The sequence below is a fragment of the Rhinoderma darwinii genome (assembly GCF_050947455.1).
Source record: "Rhinoderma darwinii isolate aRhiDar2 chromosome 5 unlocalized genomic scaffold, aRhiDar2.hap1 SUPER_5_unloc_45, whole genome shotgun sequence".
NCBI classification, from domain to species: Eukaryota; Metazoa; Chordata; class Amphibia; order Anura; family Rhinodermatidae; genus Rhinoderma; species Rhinoderma darwinii.
In genome coordinates this window covers 1-14,227 of record NW_027461804.1, presented here as the reverse complement: position 1 = coordinate 14,227, position 14,227 = coordinate 1, and the positions used below count along the sequence as shown (strand labels likewise).

The 14,227-nt window shown below is 47.8% G+C and overlaps 10 non-coding genes across 10 annotated transcripts; all 10 read right to left on the bottom strand.

Annotated features, from left to right (window-relative positions):
* Positions 1 to 232: 232 nt before the first annotated feature.
* LOC142693826 (U2 spliceosomal RNA) lies at positions 233 to 423 on the bottom strand. The gene has a single exon (XR_012862127.1). It is a non-coding gene; the product is annotated as a U2 spliceosomal RNA (small nuclear RNA).
* A 1,276-nt stretch (positions 424 to 1,699) lies between these two features.
* On the bottom strand, positions 1,700 to 1,890 carry LOC142693908 (U2 spliceosomal RNA). Its single transcript, XR_012862198.1, has one exon. It is a non-coding gene; the product is annotated as a U2 spliceosomal RNA (small nuclear RNA).
* Positions 1,891 to 3,162: 1,272 nt separating this feature from the next.
* LOC142693896 (U2 spliceosomal RNA) lies at positions 3,163 to 3,353 on the bottom strand. The gene has a single exon (XR_012862187.1). It is a non-coding gene; the product is annotated as a U2 spliceosomal RNA (small nuclear RNA).
* A 1,280-nt stretch (positions 3,354 to 4,633) lies between these two features.
* On the bottom strand, positions 4,634 to 4,823 carry LOC142693830 (U2 spliceosomal RNA). The gene has a single exon (XR_012862131.1). It is a non-coding gene; the product is annotated as a U2 spliceosomal RNA (small nuclear RNA).
* A 1,280-nt stretch (positions 4,824 to 6,103) lies between these two features.
* On the bottom strand, positions 6,104 to 6,294 carry LOC142693884 (U2 spliceosomal RNA). Its single transcript, XR_012862176.1, has one exon. It is a non-coding gene; the product is annotated as a U2 spliceosomal RNA (small nuclear RNA).
* A 1,300-nt stretch (positions 6,295 to 7,594) lies between these two features.
* Positions 7,595 to 7,785, bottom strand: LOC142693871 (U2 spliceosomal RNA). Its single transcript, XR_012862165.1, has one exon. It is a non-coding gene; the product is annotated as a U2 spliceosomal RNA (small nuclear RNA).
* Positions 7,786 to 9,065: 1,280 nt separating this feature from the next.
* LOC142693859 (U2 spliceosomal RNA) lies at positions 9,066 to 9,256 on the bottom strand. Its single transcript, XR_012862154.1, has one exon. It is a non-coding gene; the product is annotated as a U2 spliceosomal RNA (small nuclear RNA).
* A 1,300-nt stretch (positions 9,257 to 10,556) lies between these two features.
* LOC142693847 (U2 spliceosomal RNA) lies at positions 10,557 to 10,747 on the bottom strand. Its single transcript, XR_012862143.1, has one exon. It is a non-coding gene; the product is annotated as a U2 spliceosomal RNA (small nuclear RNA).
* A 1,293-nt stretch (positions 10,748 to 12,040) lies between these two features.
* On the bottom strand, positions 12,041 to 12,231 carry LOC142694331 (U2 spliceosomal RNA). Its single transcript, XR_012862581.1, has one exon. It is a non-coding gene; the product is annotated as a U2 spliceosomal RNA (small nuclear RNA).
* Positions 12,232 to 13,524: 1,293 nt separating this feature from the next.
* On the bottom strand, positions 13,525 to 13,715 carry LOC142694209 (U2 spliceosomal RNA). Its single transcript, XR_012862470.1, has one exon. It is a non-coding gene; the product is annotated as a U2 spliceosomal RNA (small nuclear RNA).
* Between the last annotated feature and the right edge of the window lie 512 nt (positions 13,716 to 14,227).

Here is a 14,227-nt window from a genome sequence, read left to right as displayed (position 1 = left end):
AATGAGGTGTTCCAATGTGAAATGCCGGAAACACAGAAACACAGACGACACACAACAAGAGGTGGCAATCTATTCATTAATTGCATTTAATCAATGAGCTCATTATCACTCATGCATTGTCCAACAGGTGTTGAAATAATGGGATTAAAAGGGGAGATCCCTTCAGAAAGACAGAAACAATAGCAAAGACAAAAAAACACTTTTGGAATCTGCTTTTAGTCAACACATAAGGAAAGGGTGTACCGGTCCTGGAAATACTGCAATACCAGGTCAATGCGTGGAGTGGACAGAGCAAGCTCTATTTCCATCTCCCTGTTCTAAAAATCCATTTAATATATGGTCCCCAGATAGGGGACGTATCAGATATTAAACTGATAAGAACAGATACTACACTTGATCTTAGCCAAAAGGCCGAGAAGCGATAACCCGAACGGGCCGCGCGTTGCCCGAGCCTGCCCGATACTGCTGTTCAGCCCTTGCAGCGATTCAGCCTACTTCTAGGCAATTCCATGGGGCCCTGCAGGCTCACACACTCACAGCTACACGGGAGGTGAATAAAGGCCGGAGAGGAAGCCAGACAGGATTTGCTTCTTTTGCTTGCACCACAATGCAGTGCTGAAAGAGGAGGAATCTACATAAAAACGCCTTCCTGGCAACGCCCAAATGCCCTGCTGCCATGCAGATAAACACTGGCAGCGGCAGCAAGTGCATGCCCACAGCCACCCCTTGTTCCTTCACACCTTGTATCAGCTGTAATCCAGTCCAGTCCAGTGCTGCCTGCTGAGCAGCACTGACCAACACTGCCTGGGCCCAGGCTTTTATCTCTGAGGCCCCATTATGATGTCAGAAAGCTGGCTCTGGAATCCTTAGGGCTCCACTATGACACGTGCAAAGTTCCGTCTGAACTTTATATAAGACGGTGAGGCTCAGTCAGTCACTCAGTGTTGCCTGAGAGGGCAACACTGCAACAGCCGGCCGCCAGGCTGTCTTTTTTTTGCACAGCTAGTTGCCTCCAGGAGGCCACAAGAGGGAGACAAGGGACTGCAAAATGGAAAATAGGCATCCACCAACTTTACAGACAACTTCTCCTTGCTCCTACAACCTCCATCCTTGCACAGTTTGTTATTCTTCTAGGTAACATAGTAACAAATCCAAATTGCTGCTCTCTTTGTAGGCAAGCAAGGCTTTGTTGCAACTGCAATTCTTACTTCTTCTTGAAATGTAGGGACGACAGTACATTCCATCACATCCATCTAGTGTACACAGGTAGGTCCATTGTGGCGGGCAGGCGAGCGGGCGGGCTGCTTTATTGGCTGTTTGCTGTTCCCCTACTCCACTCCACTATTTGACTGTTGTGCTGCATCAATCAATCAATCAATCAATCAATCAATCAATCAATCAGTGGCTGGCTCAGGTGCAGCTCTTTAACTTACCTAAAAGGGAGGGCGGAGAGAAGACAAGGAAGGTGAATGAGGTGTTCCAATGTGAAATGCCGGAAACACAGAAACACAGACGACACACAACAAGAGGTGGCAATCTATTCATTAATTGCATTTAATCAATGAGCTCATTATCACTCATGCATTGTCCAACAGGTGTTGAAATAATGGGATTAAAAGGGGAGATCCCTTCAGAAAGACAGAAACAATAGCAAAGACAAAAAACACTTTTGGAATCTGCTTTTAGTCAACACATAAGGAAAGGGTGCACCGGTCCTGGAAATACTGCAATACCAGGTCAATGCGTGGAGTGGACAGAGCAAGCTCTATTTCCATCTCCCTGTTCTAAAAATCCATTTAATATATGGTCCCCAGATAGGGGACGTATCAGATATTAAACTGATAAGAACAGATACTACACTTGATCTTAGCCAAAAGGCCGAGAAGCGATAACCCGAACGGGCCGCGCGTTGCCCGAGCCTGCCCGATACTGCTGTTCAGCCCTTGCAGCGATTCAGCCTACTTCTAGGCAATTCCATGGGGCCCTGCAGGCTCACACACTCACAGCTACACGGGAGGTGAATAAAGGCCGGAGAGGAAGCCAGACAGGATTTGCTTCTTTTGCTTGCACCACAATGCAGTGCTGAAAGAGGAGGAATCTACATAAAAACGCCTTCCTGGCAACGCCCAAATGCCCTGCTGCCATGCAGATAAACACTGGCAGCGGCAGCAAGTGCATGCCCACAGCCACCCCTTGTTCCTTCACACCTTGTATCAGCTGTAATCCAGTCCAGTCCAGTGCTGCCTGCTGAGCAGCACTGACCAACACTGCCTGGGCCCAGGCTTTTATCTCTGAGGCCCCATTATGATGTCAGAAAGCTGGCTCTGGAATCCTGAGGGCTCCACTATGACACGTGCAAAGTTCCGTCTGAACTTTATATAAGACGGTGAGGCTCAGTCAGTCACTCAGTGTTGCCTGAGAGGGCAATACTGCAACAGCCGGCCGCCAGGCTGTCTTTTTTTTGCACAGCTAGTTGCCTCCAGGAGGCCACAAGAGGGAGACAAGGGACTGCAAAATGGAAAATAGGCATCCACCAACTTTACAGACAACTTCTCCTTGCTCCTACAACCTCCATCCTTGCACAGTTTGTTATTCTTCTAGGTAACATAGTAACAAATCCAAATTGCTGCTCTCTTTGTAGGCAAGCAAGGCTTTGTTGCAACTGCAATTCTTACTTCTTCTTGAAATGTAGGGACGACAGTACATTCCATCACATCCATCTAGTGTACACAGGTAGGTCCATTGTGGCGGGCAGGCGAGCGGGCGGGCTGCTTTATTGGCTGTTTGCTGTTCCCCTACTCCACTCCACTATTTGACTGTTGTGCTGCATCAATCAATCAATCAATCAATCAATCAATCAATCAGTGGCTGGCTCAGGTGCAGCTCTTTAACTTACCTAAAAGGGAGGGCGGAGAGAAGACAAGGAAGGTGAATGAGGTGTTCCAATGTGAAATGCCGGAAACACAGAAACACAGACGACACACAACAAGAGGTGGCAATCTATTCATTAATTGCATTTAATCAATGAGCTCATTATCACTCATGCATTGTCCAACAGGTGTTGAAATAATGGGATTAAAAGGGGAGATCCCTTCAGAAAGACAGAAACAATAGCAAAGACAAAAAACACTTTTGGAATCTGCTTTTAGTCAACACATAAGGAAAGGGTGCACCGGTCCTGGAAATACTGCAATACCAGGTCAATGCGTGGAGTGGACAGAGCAAGCTCTATTTCCATCTCCCTGTTCTAAAAATCCATTTAATATATGGTCCCCAGATAGGGGACGTATCAGATATTAAACTGATAAGAACAGATACTACACTTGATCTTAGCCAAAAGGCCGAGAAGCGATAACCCGAACGGGCCGCGCGTTGCCCGAGCCTGCCCGATACTGCTGTTCAGCCCTTGCAGCGATTCAGCCTACTTCTAGGCAATTCCATGGGGCCCTGCAGGCTCACACACTCACAGCTACACGGGAGGTGAATAAAGGCCGGAGAGGAAGCCAGACAGGATTTGCTTCTTTTGCTTGCACCACAATGCAGTGCTGAAAGAGGAGGAATCTACATAAAAACGCCTTCCTGGCAACGCCCAAATGCCCTGCTGCCATGCAGATAAACACTGGCAGCGGCAGCAAGTGCATGCCCACAGCCACCCCTTGTTCCTTCACACCTTGTATCAGCTGTAATCCAGTCCAGTCCAGTGCTGCCTGCTGAGCAGCACTGACCAACACTGCCTGGGCCCAGGCTTTTATCTCTGAGGCCCCATTATGATGTCAGAAAGCTGGCTCTGGAATCCTGAGGGCTCCACTATGACACGTGCAAAGTTCCGTCTGAACTTTATATAAGACGGTGAGGCTCAGTCAGTCACTCAGTGTTGCCTGAGAGGGCAACACTGCAACAGCCGGCCGCCAGGCTGTCTTTTTTTTGCACAGCTAGTTGCCTCCAGGAGGCCACAAGAGGGAGACAAGGGACTGCAAAATGGAAAATAGGCATCCACCAACTTTACAGACAACTTCTCCTTGCTCCTACAACCTCCATCCTTGCACAGTTTGTTATTCTTCTAGGTAACATAGTAACAAATCCAAATTGCTGCTCTCTTTGTAGGCAAGCAAGGCTTTGTTGCAACTGCAATTCTTACTTCTTCTTGAAATGTAGGGACGACAGTACATTCCATCACATCCATCTAGTGTACACAGGTAGGTCCATTGTGGCGGGCAGGCGAGCGGGCGGGCTGCTTTATTGGCTGTTTGCTGTTCCCCTACTCCACTCCACTATTTGACTGTTGTGCTGCATCAATCAATCAATCAATCAATCAATCAATCAATCAATCAATCAGTGGCTGGCTCAGGTGCAGCTCTTTAACTTACCTAAAAGGGAGGGCGGAGAGAAGACAAGGAAGGTGAATGAGGTGTTCCAATGTGAAATGCCGGAAACACAGAAACACAGACGACACACAACAAGAGGTGGCAATCTATTCATTAATTGCATTTAATCAATGAGCTCATTATCACTCATGCATTGTCCAACAGGTGTTGAAATAATGGGATTAAAAGGGGAGATCCCTTCAGAAAGACAGAAACAATAGCAAAGACAAAAAACACTTTTGGAATCTGCTTTTAGTCAACACATAAGGAAAGGGTGCACCGGTCCTGGAAATACTGCAATACCAGGTCAATGCGTGGAGTGGACAGAGCAAGCTCTATTTCCATCTCCCTGTTCTAAAAATCATTTAATATATGGTCCCCAGATAGGGGACGTATCAGATATTAAACTGATAAGAACAGATACTACACTTGATCTTAGCCAAAAGGCCGAGAAGCGATAACCCGAACGGGCCGCGCGTTGCCCGAGCCTGCCCGATACTGCTGTTCAGCCCTTGCAGCGATTCAGCCTACTTCTAGGCAATTCCATGGGGCCCTGCAGGCTCACACACTCACAGCTACACGGGAGGTGAATAAAGGCCGGAGAGGAAGCCAGACAGGATTTGCTTCTTTTGCTTGCACCACAATGCAGTGCTGAAAGAGGAGGAATCTACATAAAAACGCCTTCCTGGCAACGCCCAAATGCCCTGCTGCCATGCAGATAAACACTGGCAGCGGCAGCAAGTGCATGCCCACAGCCACCCCTTGTTCCTTCACACCTTGTATCAGCTGTAATCCAGTCCAGTCCAGTGCTGCCTGCTGAGCAGCACTGACCAACACTGCCTGGGCCCAGGCTTTTATCTCTGAGGCCCCATTATGATGTCAGAAAGCTGGCTCTGGAATCCTGAGGGCTCCACTATGACACGTGCAAAGTTCCGTCTGAACTTTATATAAGACGGTGAGGCTCAGTCAGTCACTCAGTGTTGCCTGAGAGGGCAACACTGCAACAGCCGGCCGCCAGGCTGTCTTTTTTTTGCACAGCTAGTTGCCTCCAGGAGGCCACAAGAGGGAGACAAGGGACTGCAAAATGGAAAATAGGCATCCACCAACTTTACAGACAACTTCTCCTTGCTCCTACAACCTCCATCCTTGCACAGTTTGTTATTCTTCTAGGTAACATAGTAACAAATCCAAATTGCTGCTCTCTTTGTAGGCAAGCAAGGCTTTGTTGCAACTGCAATTCTTACTTCTTCTTGAAATGTAGGGACGACAGTACATTCCATCACATCCATCTAGTGTACACAGGTAGGTCCATTGTGGCGGGCAGGCGAGCGGGCGGGCTGCTTTATTGGCTGTTTGCTGTTCCCCTACTCCACTCCACTATTTGACTGTTGTGCTGCATCAATCAATCAATCAATCAATCAATCAATCAATCAATCAATCAGTGGCTGGCTCAGGTGCAGCTCTTTAACTTACCTAAAAGGGAGGGCGGAGAGAAGACAAGGAAGGTGAATGAGGTGTTCCAATGTGAAATGCCGGAAACACAGAAACACAGACGACACACAACAAGAGGTGGCAATCTATTCATTAATTGCATTTAATCAATGAGCTCATTATCACTCATGCATTGTCCAACAGGTGTTGAAATAATGGGATTAAAAGGGGAGATCCCTTCAGAAAGACAGAAACAATAGCAAAGACAAAAAACACTTTTGGAATCTGCTTTTAGTCAACACATAAGGAAAGGGTGCACCGGTCCTGGAAATACTGCAATACCAGGTCAATGCGTGGAGTGGACAGAGCAAGCTCTATTTCCATCTCCCTGTTCTAAAAATCCATTTAATATATGGTCCCCAGATAGGGGACGTATCAGATATTAAACTGATAAGAACAGATACTACACTTGATCTTAGCCAAAAGGCCGAGAAGCGATAACCCGAACGGGCCGCGCGTTGCCCGAGCCTGCCCGATACTGCTGTTCAGCCCTTGCAGCGATTCAGCCTACTTCTAGGCAATTCCATGGGGCCCTGCAGGCTCACACACTCACAGCTACACGGGAGGTGAATAAAGGCCGGAGAGGAAGCCAGACAGGATTTGCTTCTTTTGCTTGCACCACAATGCAGTGCTGAAAGAGGAGGAATCTACATAAAAACGCCTTCCTGGCAACGCCCAAATGCCCTGCTGCCATGCAGATAAACACTGGCAGCGGCAGCAAGTGCATGCCCACAGCCACCCCTTGTTCCTTCACACCTTGTATCAGCTGTAATCCAGTCCAGTCCAGTGCTGCCTGCTGAGCAGCACTGACCAACACTGCCTGGGCCCAGGCTTTTATCTCTGAGGCCCCATTATGATGTCAGAAAGCTGGCTCTGGAATCCTGAGGGCTCCACTATGACACGTGCAAAGTTCCGTCTGAACTTTATATAAGACGGTGAGGCTCAGTCAGTCACTCAGTGTTGCCTGAGAGGGCAACACTGCAACAGCCGGCCGCCAGGCTGTCTTTTTTTTGCACAGCTAGTTGCCTCCAGGAGGCCACAAGAGGGAGACAAGGGACTGCAAAATGGAAAATAGGCATCCACCAACTTTACAGACAACTTCTCCTTGCTCCTACAACCTCCATCCTTGCACAGTTTGTTATTCTTCTAGGTAACATAGTAACAAATCCAAATTGCTGCTCTCTTTGTAGGCAAGCAAGGCTTTGTTGCAACTGCAATTCTTACTTCTTCTTGAAATGTAGGGACGACAGTACATTCCATCACATCCATCTAGTGTACACAGGTAGGTCCATTGTGGCGGGCAGGCGAGCGGGCGGGCTGCTTTATTGGCTGTTTGCTGTTCCCCTACTCCACTCCACTATTTGACTGTTGTGCTGCATCAATCAATCAATCAATCAATCAATCAATCAATCAATCAATCAATCAATCAATCAATCAATCAGTGGCTGGCTCAGGTGCAGCTCTTTAACTTACCTAAAAGGGAGGGCGGAGAGAAGACAAGGAAGGTGAATGAGGTGTTCCAATGTGAAATGCCGGAAACACAGAAACACAGACGACACACAACAAGAGGTGGCAATCTATTCATTAATTGCATTTAATCAATGAGCTCATTATCACTCATGCATTGTCCAACAGGTGTTGAAATAATGGGATTAAAAGGGGAGATCCCTTCAGAAAGACAGAAACAATAGCAAAGACAAAAAACACTTTTGGAATCTGCTTTTAGTCAACACATAAGGAAAGGGTGCACCGGTCCTGGAAATACTGCAATACCAGGTCAATGCGTGGAGTGGACAGAGCAAGCTCTATTTCCATCTCCCTGTTCTAAAAATCCATTTAATATATGGTCCCCAGATAGGGGACGTATCAGATATTAAACTGATAAGAACAGATACTACACTTGATCTTAGCCAAAAGGCCGAGAAGCGATAACCCGAACGGGCCGCGCGTTGCCCGAGCCTGCCCGATACTGCTGTTCAGCCCTTGCAGCGATTCAGCCTACTTCTAGGCAATTCCATGGGGCCCTGCAGGCTCACACACTCACAGCTACACGGGAGGTGAATAAAGGCCGGAGAGGAAGCCAGACAGGATTTGCTTCTTTTGCTTGCACCACAATGCAGTGCTGAAAGAGGAGGAATCTACATAAAAACGCCTTCCTGGCAACGCCCAAATGCCCTGCTGCCATGCAGATAAACACTGGCAGCGGCAGCAAGTGCATGCCCACAGCCACCCCTTGTTCCTTCACACCTTGTATCAGCTGTAATCCAGTCCAGTCCAGTGCTGCCTGCTGAGCAGCACTGACCAACACTGCCTGGGCCCAGGCTTTTATCTCTGAGGCCCCATTATGATGTCAGAAAGCTGGCTCTGGAATCCTGAGGGCTCCACTATGACACGTGCAAAGTTCCGTCTGAACTTTATATAAGACGGTGAGGCTCAGTCAGTCACTCAGTGTTGCCTGAGAGGGCAACACTGCAACAGCCGGCCGCCAGGCTGTCTTTTTTTTGCACAGCTAGTTGCCTCCAGGAGGCCACAAGAGGGAGACAAGGGACTGCAAAATGGAAAATAGGCATCCACCAACTTTACAGACAACTTCTCCTTGCTCCTACAACCTCCATCCTTGCACAGTTTGTTATTCTTCTAGGTAACATAGTAACAAATCCAAATTGCTGCTCTCTTTGTAGGCAAGCAAGGCTTTGTTGCAACTGCAATTCTTACTTCTTCTTGAAATGTAGGGACGACAGTACATTCCATCACATCCATCTAGTGTACACAGGTAGGTCCATTGTGGCGGGCAGGCGAGCGGGCGGGCTGCTTTATTGGCTGTTTGCTGTTCCCCTACTCCACTCCACTATTTGACTGTTGTGCTGCATCAATCAATCAATCAATCAATCAATCAATCAATCAATCAATCAGTGGCTGGCTCAGGTGCAGCTCTTTAACTTACCTAAAAGGGAGGGCGGAGAGAAGACAAGGAAGGTGAATGAGGTGTTCCAATGTGAAATGCCGGAAACACAGAAACACAGACGACACACAACAAGAGGTGGCAATCTATTCATTAATTGCATTTAATCAATGAGCTCATTATCACTCATGCATTGTCCAACAGGTGTTGAAATAATGGGATTAAAAGGGGAGATCCCTTCAGAAAGACAGAAACAATAGCAAAGACAAAAAACACTTTTGGAATCTGCTTTTAGTCAACACATAAGGAAAGGGTGCACCGGTCCTGGAAATACTGCAATACCAGGTCAATGCGTGGAGTGGACAGAGCAAGCTCTATTTCCATCTCCCTGTTCTAAAAATCCATTTAATATATGGTCCCCAGATAGGGGACGTATCAGATATTAAACTGATAAGAACAGATACTACACTTGATCTTAGCCAAAAGGCCGAGAAGCGATAACCCGAACGGGCCGCGCGTTGCCCGAGCCTGCCCGATACTGCTGTTCAGCCCTTGCAGCGATTCAGCCTACTTCTAGGCAATTCCATGGGGCCCTGCAGGCTCACACACTCACAGCTACACGGGAGGTGAATAAAGGCCGGAGAGGAAGCCAGACAGGATTTGCTTCTTTTGCTTGCACCACAATGCAGTGCTGAAAGAGGAGGAATCTACATAAAAACGCCTTCCTGGCAACGCCCAAATGCCCTGCTGCCATGCAGATAAACACTGGCAGCGGCAGCAAGTGCATGCCCACAGCCACCCCTTGTTCCTTCACACCTTGTATCAGCTGTAATCCAGTCCAGTCCAGTGCTGCCTGCTGAGCAGCACTGACCAACACTGCCTGGGCCCAGGCTTTTATCTCTGAGGCCCCATTATGATGTCAGAAAGCTGGCTCTGGAATCCTGAGGGCTCCACTATGACACGTGCAAAGTTCCGTCTGAACTTTATATAAGACGGTGAGGCTCAGTCAGTCACTCAGTGTTGCCTGAGAGGGCAACACTGCAACAGCCGGCCGCCAGGCTGTCTTTTTTTTGCACAGCTAGTTGCCTCCAGGAGGCCACAAGAGGGAGACAAGGGACTGCAAAATGGAAAATAGGCATCCACCAACTTTACAGACAACTTCTCCTTGCTCCTACAACCTCCATCCTTGCACAGTTTGTTATTCTTCTAGGTAACATAGTAACAAATCCAAATTGCTGCTCTCTTTGTAGGCAAGCAAGGCTTTGTTGCAACTGCAATTCTTACTTCTTCTTGAAATGTAGGGACGACAGTACATTCCATCACATCCATCTAGTGTACACAGGTAGGTCCATTGTGGCGGGCAGGCGAGCGGGCGGGCTGCTTTATTGGCTGTTTGCTGTTCCCCTACTCCACTCCACTATTTGACTGTTGTGCTGCATCAATCAATCAATCAATCAATCAATCAATCAATCAATCAATCAATCAATCAATCAATCAATCAGTGGCTGGCTCAGGTGCAGCTCTTTAACTTACCTAAAAGGGAGGGCGGAGAGAAGACAAGGAAGGTGAATGAGGTGTTCCAATGTGAAATGCCGGAAACACAGAAACACAGACGACACACAACAAGAGGTGGCAATCTATTCATTAATTGCATTTAATCAATGAGCTCATTATCACTCATGCATTGTCCAACAGGTGTTGAAATAATGGGATTAAAAGGGGAGATCCCTTCAGAAAGACAGAAACAATAGCAAAGACAAAAAACACTTTTGGAATCTGCTTTTAGTCAACACATAAGGAAAGGGTGCACCGGTCCTGGAAATACTGCAATACCAGGTCAATGCGTGGAGTGGACAGAGCAAGCTCTATTTCCATCTCCCTGTTCTAAAAATCCATTTAATATATGGTCCCCAGATAGGGGACGTATCAGATATTAAACTGATAAGAACAGATACTACACTTGATCTTAGCCAAAAGGCCGAGAAGCGATAACCCGAACGGGCCGCGCGTTGCCCGAGCCTGCCCGATACTGCTGTTCAGCCCTTGCAGCGATTCAGCCTACTTCTAGGCAATTCCATGGGGCCCTGCAGGCTCACACACTCACAGCTACACGGGAGGTGAATAAAGGCCGGAGAGGAAGCCAGACAGGATTTGCTTCTTTTGCTTGCACCACAATGCAGTGCTGAAAGAGGAGGAATCTACATAAAAACGCCTTCCTGGCAACGCCCAAATGCCCTGCTGCCATGCAGATAAACACTGGCAGCGGCAGCAAGTGCATGCCCACAGCCACCCCTTGTTCCTTCACACCTTGTATCAGCTGTAATCCAGTCCAGTCCAGTGCTGCCTGCTGAGCAGCACTGACCAACACTGCCTGGGCCCAGGCTTTTATCTCTGAGGCCCCATTATGATGTCAGAAAGCTGGCTCTGGAATCCTGAGGGCTCCACTATGACACGTGCAAAGTTCCGTCTGAACTTTATATAAGACGGTGAGGCTCAGTCAGTCACTCAGTGTTGCCTGAGAGGGCAACACTGCAACAGCCGGCCGCCAGGCTGTCTTTTTTTTGCACAGCTAGTTGCCTCCAGGAGGCCACAAGAGGGAGACAAGGGACTGCAAAATGGAAAATAGGCATCCACCAACTTTACAGACAACTTCTCCTTGCTCCTACAACCTCCATCCTTGCACAGTTTGTTATTCTTCTAGGTAACATAGTAACAAATCCAAATTGCTGCTCTCTTTGTAGGCAAGCAAGGCTTTGTTGCAACTGCAATTCTTACTTCTTCTTGAAATGTAGGGACGACAGTACATTCCATCACATCCATCTAGTGTACACAGGTAGGTCCATTGTGGCGGGCAGGCGAGCGGGCGGGCTGCTTTATTGGCTGTTTGCTGTTCCCCTACTCCACTCCACTATTTGACTGTTGTGCTGCATCAATCAATCAATCAATCAATCAATCAATCAATCAATCAATCAATCAATCAATCAAGTGGCTGGCTCAGGTGCAGCTCTTTAACTTACCTAAAAGGGAGGGCGGAGAGAAGACAAGGAAGGTGAATGAGGTGTTCCAATGTGAAATGCCGGAAACACAGAAACACAGACGACACACAACAAGAGGTGGCAATCTATTCATTAATTGCATTTAATCAATGAGCTCATTATCACTCATGCATTGTCCAACAGGTGTTGAAATAATGGGATTAAAAGGGGAGATCCCTTCAGAAAGACAGAAACAATAGCAAAGACAAAAAACACTTTTGGAATCTGCTTTTAGTCAACACATAAGGAAAGGGTGCACCGGTCCTGGAAATACTGCAATACCAGGTCAATGCGTGGAGTGGACAGAGCAAGCTCTATTTCCATCTCCCTGTTCTAAAAATCCATTTAATATATGGTCCCCAGATAGGGGACGTATCAGATATTAAACTGATAAGAACAGATACTACACTTGATCTTAGCCAAAAGGCCGAGAAGCGATAACCCGAACGGGCCGCGCGTTGCCCGAGCCTGCCCGATACTGCTGTTCAGCCCTTGCAGCGATTCAGCCTACTTCTAGGCAATTCCATGGGGCCCTGCAGGCTCACACACTCACAGCTACACGGGAGGTGAATAAAGGCCGGAGAGGAAGCCAGACAGGATTTGCTTCTTTTGCTTGCACCACAATGCAGTGCTGAAAGAGGAGGAATCTACATAAAAACGCCTTCCTGGCAACGCCCAAATGCCCTGCTGCCATGCAGATAAACACTGGCAGCGGCAGCAAGTGCATGCCCACAGCCACCCCTTGTTCCTTCACACCTTGTATCAGCTGTAATCCAGTCCAGTCCAGTGCTGCCTGCTGAGCAGCACTGACCAACACTGCCTGGGCCCAGGCTTTTATCTCTGAGGCCCCATTATGATGTCAGAAAGCTGGCTCTGGAATCCTGAGGGCTCCACTATGACACGTGCAAAGTTCCGTCTGAACTTTATATAAGACGGTGAGGCTCAGTCAGTCACTCAGTGTTGCCTGAGAGGGCAACACTGCAACAGCCGGCCGCCAGGCTGTCTTTTTTTTGCACAGCTAGTTGCCTCCAGGAGGCCACAAGAGGGAGACAAGGGACTGCAAAATGGAAAATAGGCATCCACCAACTTTACAGACAACTTCTCCTTGCTCCTACAACCTCCATCCTTGCACAGTTTGTTATTCTTCTAGGTAACATAGTAACAAATCCAAATTGCTGCTCTCTTTGTAGGCAAGCAAGGCTTTGTTGCAACTGCAATTCTTACTTCTTCTTGAAATGTAGGGACGACAGTACATTCCATCACATCCATCTAGTGTACACAGGTAGGTCCATTGTGGCGGGCAGGCGAGCGGGCGGGCTGCTTTATTGGCTGTTTGCTGTTCCCCTACTCCACTCCACTATTTGACTGTTGTGCTGCATCAATCAATCAATCAATCAATCAATCAATCAATCAATCAATCAATCAATCAATCAAGTGGCTGGCTCAGGTGCAGCTCTTTAACTTACCTAAAAGGGAGGGCGGAGAGAAGACAAGGAAGGTGAATGAGGTGTTCCAATGTGAAATGCCGGAAACACAGAAACACAGACGACACACAACAAGAGGTGGCAATCTATTCATTAATTGCATTTAATCAATGAGCTCATTATCACTCATGCATTGTCCAACAGGTGTTGAAATAATGGGATTAAAAGGGGAGATCCCTTCAGAAAGACAGAAACAATAGCAAAGACAAAAAACACTTTTGGAATCTGCTTTTAGTCAACACATAAGGAAAGGGTGCACCGGTCCTGGAAATACTGCAATACCAGGTCAATGCGTGGAGTGGACAGAGCAAGCTCTATTTCCATCTCCCTGTTCTAAAAATCCATTTAATATATGGTCCCCAGATAGGGGACGTATCAGATATTAAACTGATAAGAACAGATACTACACTTGATCTTAGCCAAAAGGCCGAGAAGCGATAACCCGAACGGGCCGCGCGTTGCCCGAGCCTGCCCGATACTGCTGTTCAGCCCTTGCAGCGATTCAGCCTACTTCTAGGCAATTCCATGGGGCCCTGCAGGCTCACACACTCACAGCTACACGGGAGGTGAATAAAGGCCGGAGAGGAAGCCAGACAGGATTTGCTTCTTTTGCTTGCACCACAATGCAGTGCTGAAAGAGGAGGAATCTACATAAAAACGCCTTCCTGGCAACGCCCAAATGCCCTGCTGCCATGCAGATAAACACTGGCAGCGGCAGCAAGTGCATGCCCACAGCCACCCCTTGTTCCTTCACACCTTGTATCAGCTGTAATCCAGTCCAGTCCAGTGCTGCCTGCTGAGCAGCACTGACCAACACTGCCTGGGCCCAGGCTTTTATCTCTGAGGCCCCATTATGATGTCAGAAAGCTGGCTCTGGAATCCTGAGGGCTCCACTATGACACGTGCAAAGTTCCGTCTGAACTTTATATAAGACGGTGAGGCTCAGTCAGT